We start from the raw sequence: 7,354 nt of genomic DNA, 5'->3' as shown, positions 1-7,354 counted from the left end.
GGTGTCAGAATTTGATATAAGTAATTGAAATATGGGTTGATTTTTTAAAATACATAACCACAAATGATTTCAGCAAATATATTTAATTATATTTAATCATTAATAGATGCATTGATGAAATTACACATTCTCTAATAGCTCCATGTAAATGATATGGTAAGAAACAGAAAAATAACTTATCATAACTCAGCTTCTAATAATGTAATAGAAAGGTAGACAATGTAACTTGTAAAGCATAAATATGCAGAGTATTGTATCTAATTAAGAACCAAGATCAATGAAATTAGCATGATGCTGAAACGTTATCTTTATTATTTCCCTGAAAATAACTGCCTTTACATTACTCTCCTCACAGCTTCCTTTACCTGTTTATTCCTGAGATTGTAGATAGAGGATTCAGGAAGGGAGGAATCATGGTGTAAAAGGCAGAGAGAACCATGTACTTGAGGGTGCCAGAGGTTGCTGAGGACCTCAGGTACACACCTTAGCCAGAACTGAGGAAGATGGACACCACGAGGATGTGAGGGGTGCAGGTGGAGAAGGCCTTCCCTGGGGCTCTGGTGGGAAATTTCAGCACAGCAGAAAATATGTGAATGTATGACATGGCAATAAAAAGGAAGCAGCCACCACAAATGACCACAGCAGAGACAAGAATAAGGACCACATTACTGGTGGTGTCAGAGCAGGAGAGCCTCAGCAGAGAGGGGACATCACAGAAGAACTGGTGGACCACGTTTGACTGGCAGAAGGACAGCTGGAATGTGTTCCCAGTGTGCACACCTGCATACAGCAGACCACTGAGCAGGAAAGCCAGGGTCACGCGGACACAAAACTGGCAGTTCATGATGAGGGGGTACTGGAGGGGCTGGCAGATAGCAACATAGCGGTCCCAGGCCATGATGGAGAGAATCAAAATCTCTACATATGCACAAAAAAGGACCAAGAAGATCTGCGTTGCACAACCAGTAACTGAAATGACCCAGTTGATAGTGAGAGAGTTGACAAAGGCATTGGGGACAGTGATGGAAATGAAGCACATGTCCAAAATTGACAGGTTCCTGAGGAAGAAGTACATGGGTGTGTGCAGGTTCTGGTCAACAGTGGTGACAGTGACAATGAGAAGGTTCCCTAACAAGGTACCCAGGTAGGTCATTGGGAATACTGTGAAATAGAGAAAACTCAGATTCCAGCCTTCAGGAGAGCCAAGGAGGAGAAATTCAGTTACCATGGTGGAATTGGCCATTTGATGCAAAATCTTGTTGCCTAATAATATAAATGGATGTGAGAGAGGGGAAGAAAAAAATAACTAATACAATTATTTTACATATTCACGTCCAGATTGTTTTCTTGTATTTTGCATTAGCTTTTCCCACAGAGGAAAGGTCACTCTTTTTCTCTGACATTTTTAAACATTATTAAGCATAGTGCAACTCCCAGTGCAGGAGTGGAGGTCTGCAGCCCAAGATCTGTGTGTGACCTTCAGAGCTTTTCCTCAGCTCCTCATCAGACCTCCTCTGACCTCCTGAGACTCCCATGCAGAGTACTAGCAAGCATTGGTCACCTTCTTTCCTGTTTGAGACCTGTGTGACAGTGCGTTCTTTAATGCTCTGTAATTTAGTTACCTCACTGTCTTCCATAAATGAAAGTTCACCACTTTTTTGCCTTTGTATACACACTAAATATTTCAAATTATAATTTATAAATATTTCTGTAGGTATGGTTTCAGAGACTTTATCATCATGAACATAAAAAACTCAGACATACTCACCAGACCTGTTTCAGCTCCCCCAGGGACTATTTTTTTTTCCAGTAGATCAGTGTAAGGTCTTTAGATACTCACATTCTACAAAACATCTACTTTTTACCTTAATATATTTTTACTCATTCCTCAGCACCATAAAGTTGAAGATTCCTTTGACTACATAATAATTGTTCCTTTTCTTTTTGACACTTCCCCTTATATACCAATCTTCTTAAAGTTATCATAAGTGTACAGAAAGTTACTGACTGCATACCCTAAAAAGAATGTTTTGCTCATAGTTATAACACTCCTGTAACACCTCAGACTGGTTCAATCCTTTGTCACCAAAATCATTATCTCCTCAGTCCTCTGCAACCTGAGTCCATTTCAGCACCTTGCCAGGTTAACCACACTCACCCTTGGAAAAGAGACTTTCCTGCTGAGCCTGCCTTGCTGCTCCGAAAATGTGTGTGTTCCCCAAGGTCATTGGTGGGTGTCCAGTCTTGTGAACATTACTGTTTATTTCACAGTGTTGGTGAAGTTCAAGGGGTCCTACTTAATCTACCTGAAATCTTTTGCTAGCCCCATCCCCCATTCCTCCCTGACACAAAACTGAACTCAAACTTCAGTGACCTCCTTGTTCACAGCATACCCTGGATCTTGGTGACCGAGCCTCTTTTCTACCAAGACATATTGATTTAGTTTTCCCCATTACTATATACTGCTCTTTAAAGAGGCTAAAATGCAACTTTTTCTCCAAATCCCTTTCTTAGCCTCTAATTTTTCTTATACATTTCTGTTAGTGTTAGAAGTCAACATGTTATTTTACTTTTTAGTAGATCTATATATACTAGTCAACCAAATCACTGGTATAAATTCCTTGATTTTTGAATGTTGTATCATTCATCTTTTTATTCTCTTAGTAGAAAGTAAGTGACTTCATGCATAGTAGTTAATAAAAAATGCAATGTAGCACAATTGACTAACTGCTAACATGAACTAAGATTCTTTATTCCACTAATTTACAAGTGAGTACTTTCTAAATCAGTGGTGCCCATTCTTCACTTCTGTAAGAAATACAGTGTGTGTTCATTTGAAATAACATATCCCCACTTCTGTGCAGAAAGATTTTTTTCAAAGCAGGCAATCTTGACAAATATTTACTAAGGATTTATAATATGGCAAAATCTGATGCAGATACTGAGTTTTAGTAAAAGATTGTTTTTTAAAAAACATTATTTCAGTACTGTGAAGGAAAAAATAAAATGATACATATATAAAAATTCAAATTAATATGAAAACATCTGAATATGATATATGATGAGACTAATAAGGAAACCTGCCAGACTTTTACCCTTTAACCTGGATTCCAGGAGCTACAGGAGCTCCTGTTGATCACCTCAGGACATCCTATAAAATACAATTGGACATTAAGATGGGTTCAAATCTAGAAGGTGCATAAAACTACAGAGACATTTTCTTTCTTTATTATTGTTTTCTACACTAAGGCAAATACTGCCTTTCCATCTCCAATAGAACTTAGCAAATTCTCCACAAACCAGTTTGAGTTACATTAATTACTTGATGCCCTCCTTTGTGTGATTTAGGTATGGTTTCAAAAATTCTTCTTAATTTGAATTTCTTTTTTCATGTATCAGTCTTCAAAAACTTCCATTTATGGAGCATCATTCCAAAGTCATGTATAAATACAATAAAATAAATGTACAAAGCACCGCCTAATTTTTACAGAGAGCCTCAGATAATTTCAGTAGATTCTAAAGATAGGATGACTTTTTGAACCTGGATTTTTAAAATAAAAGTATGGCTTAGATTGCATAGATTGGCCTTAATATTTTGGTGTGATTCAATTCTACATTCTCATTTAAGGGGCAAAAATGCTTATAGAGGATTCTCTCATAATGACAATAAGTTGAAGATATGAATAACAGAAAGTGTTGGTAGACTTGAGAGTCAGCACAATGTTTGTGAGGAGAACTAGCATGTTTTAACTCCAGGAACATGAAGAGGGACTGCCCAGGTGCTTTCTCTGTAACTGGTAAAAGCTGAGAATTTTCTCTTTTTAATTTCTCTTGATAATGTTTCAAATAATGAATTACATAATGAATAGAGCACTTCAAAACTGCAAATATTACTTGGTTTGGAAGACACAAGAATAAATTATTTTCTAAATTATATTTTCCATATTAGGAATTATTGATTAGTGTTCTTATAAGGCATTAAAAATGCTGAGGCACATATATTCTGAAAATAAAAATATGTTTCCAAATGTTGCACAACATTATTTTTATATTTATTCCACTGGAATCACACATCCTCATAGTCATACATAGCATATATTTAGTATAAAAACTTAAGAGTACAATTGAAAACTTGGGCATAGTGGTGCATGCCTATAACTCCAGCAGCTCAGGAGGCTGAGACAGGAAGATTTCAAGTTCAAAGCTAGCCTCAGCAATTTTTCAAGACCCTGTCTCAGAATAAATGTTCAATAGGGCTTGGAAGTTGCTCAATGATTAAGCAGCCCTGGGTTCAATCCCTGACACCAAACAAACAAAGAATAAATAATTGAAAACATGTTTTGTGAACAAAAGAAATAAGATTAATATTCAAAATATTTCAAAGAATATTGCCTACTACATTAAATATTTTTCCCATAGTTATTGACTTAGGTGCATGTGTATCAGATATATAAAATCATTCCTATCTACCTATCTATCCTATACCATGTTTTGCATTTCATTCTTGTTGTCTTAATGTGAATGTTTTTATTAGTCTTCTATGGAATTTCTGTGCAGACTACTTTGGGCATTATCCAAGTGTACTAATAGTTAAAGTAATCTGAAGAAAAGAATTTTAAACCAACAAGAAGCAACACAAAGAACTATTACACACTTTACTTCCACACACCATGCAGATGTCCCCATGGTCTCTGTGTTTCTATTATAGTGGACGCAATCACAGCGAACATCATAATGCAGTTATAAGGACTCTCTGTGCTTTCTGTGTTCTTCTCAGAATTCACAAAGCTTTTCCTGGGCTACCTGACTCTTTGGATGAAATTGAAATTTGCAGAGCAGAATAATTATGAATCTTAGATGCATTTTGACTCTAAATGCCAAGTACTCACTCCTGAGTGTCACCTGTTCTCCATGATGTTGCAGTACCAAATCTCTCCTTGGCTTCACCCATTGACTGTGTCTGCAGCCAGGGTGGATCTGTCCAGTCAGCCAGGTGCCTTGTGGGATGTAGGGAGCTCAGTCACTACTGCTTTATGTGAGCATGGTACCAGGCCAGTGGGAGCAGGGCCCCTGGTAGCCCAGAGCTCAGGCTGCAGGACCAGCAGGAGGCCTGAGCCCACCACCAGGCAGTGGAACCTGCAGAGCCCAGGAGAGAGGACCTGGCCACATGCCAGTATGGACAGTGGATGACACATGGGAACTCCTCTGCTGGGCATTGACTTTAGTCGTTATTGAAAAACCAATGACACTGAGGAGAGAATGATGGTGCTCACTGGGTGTGTTTTCGTCTCTGCCCTCCTTCACCTCAGTGTCAGTTCCCAGTAGGTGTTTGTATGGATTAGTTAACATTAAGTGTGGTGGGCAGCTCTCACTCATTCACCAACTTGTAAGAGGAAAACATCTAAAACTACCTCCAGTTCAGCAGCAAAAGTTTCTTATCATTAAGATGAAATCCACATGATTTAAAATTAACCTTTGTAACAGTTTATGGTTCTCACGTCAGTGTGAGTTACCACACTGCATAATTGTACAATTTCCAGCTACATCTTTTCCAAAATAATTTTTACTTCAAAATGACCACCTAACCCATTACATATATTGTCCATATAATCCCTAATTGCAGTCACTGGAAACTAAATGTATTTTGTATCCTTGAATTTACATATTTGTGAAATTTCATATAAATAAAATCACTCAGTATATGATGTGTATTCTGGCTGAAGTGAGTATAACATCATTGAAATTAGTCCACCTTATAGCATGTATCATTTGATCATTTCTTAAAGATGAAAGAAAAACCATTATTTGCATATGCCAGAAATATTTTAATCAACATATCTATTGGTGGACATATGTTTTTCATTCTCTAGTATAATTTGACTGATTTGTCTGGTTACCTTATATTTTGTCGTATTTGACCTCTCTGGTAAACACTCTACACACTCTATGATTATGTTTAGAACCTGTTTTGGTGAGCTTTGCATTGCTGTGACAAAAATACCTGAACAAAAACAAAAAACAGCAGGCACTGTGGCACATGCATATCATCCCAACAGCTCCTGAGGCTGAGGCAGGAGAATTGTGAGTTCAAAGCCAGCCTCAGCAACAGCAAGGCACTTAGAAACTCAGTGAGGCCCTGTCCCTAACTAAAATACAAAATAGGGCTGGGGATATGCCTCAGTGGTTGAATGATCCTTATTTCACTACCCAGTACTGCAAAAAAAAAAAAAAAATCCTTAGATGCTCTCAGCCACTTTCCTGATGTCTCTGTGAAATGCTTAGCATCTCTTTAGGTGCTGGTATCTATTACAATTACACCTTCCTTGGCCCTAGTTTCTTAAACAATCCCTTCAAATCTCTGATCCAATTTAGATTTTAACTCTACCAATATAAACAACTGCTTTATTATAATGCAATATATCTCTGGTATTAATATAAATATTCTAAAGTCTTTATAAAACTTAGAGAAGTTTGAATATTCTGGCATAATATTCTCAGTCATAAATATTACTGTGAAACACACTCTAGAATAAGTTACTACATTTTCATGGTGGTTGCTAAACTCACATCAAATTTCTAACTATGTGTTGTTCTAAGTCTTTTGTCTTCTGAAGTTTTGATTTTATAAAGCACTCAAAACACACCATCACAATAAAGGATCTAACAAGTACTCTTAAATATTGTTTCCTTAAAGGGAAGAGTTAATATTTCAGAAGAGCTCTCTTTCCAATACATATCTTTCACATAATTTATATTACTATAAAATCTATTTCTTTGTTTATGACTAATACACAAATAAAATGTTTTTGCTAAATTCTGCAGAAATTTTATACCATTCTCATGCACCTGCAGGGTTTTGTGTTATTTGACACAAGATTTGAGATATCACAAATTCTTATACCAATGTTTCCTTTTTTTGTATCTATTGCTACCAGATATTATGATATAAAACATCTTAAAACAGGTGTTAAATATCCAACATCTTTCATCAAGAGGGACACCTTTCAATAGAACACGTGTTTGCTTCTTAGTTTGAATCCATGCCACTTGTTGATTCTTGATTTTCCTTCTTGAGCTTTAGGAGTCTTGTTAAGGAAGTCCAGGACTAAGCTGATATGATAAAAATTTGGGCCTACTTTTGGAATGGAGTCAAACTAAAAAGCTTTTTCTCAGAAAAGAAACAAACAATAACATGAAGAAACATCCTACATAATGAGAGAAAATCTTTACAACGTGCAACTCAGGTACAGCACTAATCTCCAGGATATATAAAGAACTCAAAAAACTTAACTCAAAAAAATGAGAGGAAAAAAAACCCAAATAATCCAATCAACAAACGTGCTAAATAACTGAG

General features: G+C 36.6%; 1 pseudogene; it reads right to left on the bottom strand.

The window, feature by feature from the left end:
* Positions 1-335: 335 nt before the first annotated feature.
* LOC143400279 (olfactory receptor 14C36-like) lies at positions 336-1,243 on the bottom strand (annotated as a pseudogene).
* Between the last annotated feature and the right edge of the window lie 6,111 nt (positions 1,244-7,354).

The sequence above is a fragment of the Callospermophilus lateralis genome, assembly GCF_048772815.1.
Source record: "Callospermophilus lateralis isolate mCalLat2 chromosome 5 unlocalized genomic scaffold, mCalLat2.hap1 SUPER_5_unloc_1, whole genome shotgun sequence".
NCBI classification, from domain to species: domain Eukaryota; kingdom Metazoa; phylum Chordata; class Mammalia; order Rodentia; family Sciuridae; genus Callospermophilus; species Callospermophilus lateralis.
Note: the sequence above shows the minus strand (reverse complement) of the source record. Positions and strands in the feature narration are given on the sequence as shown.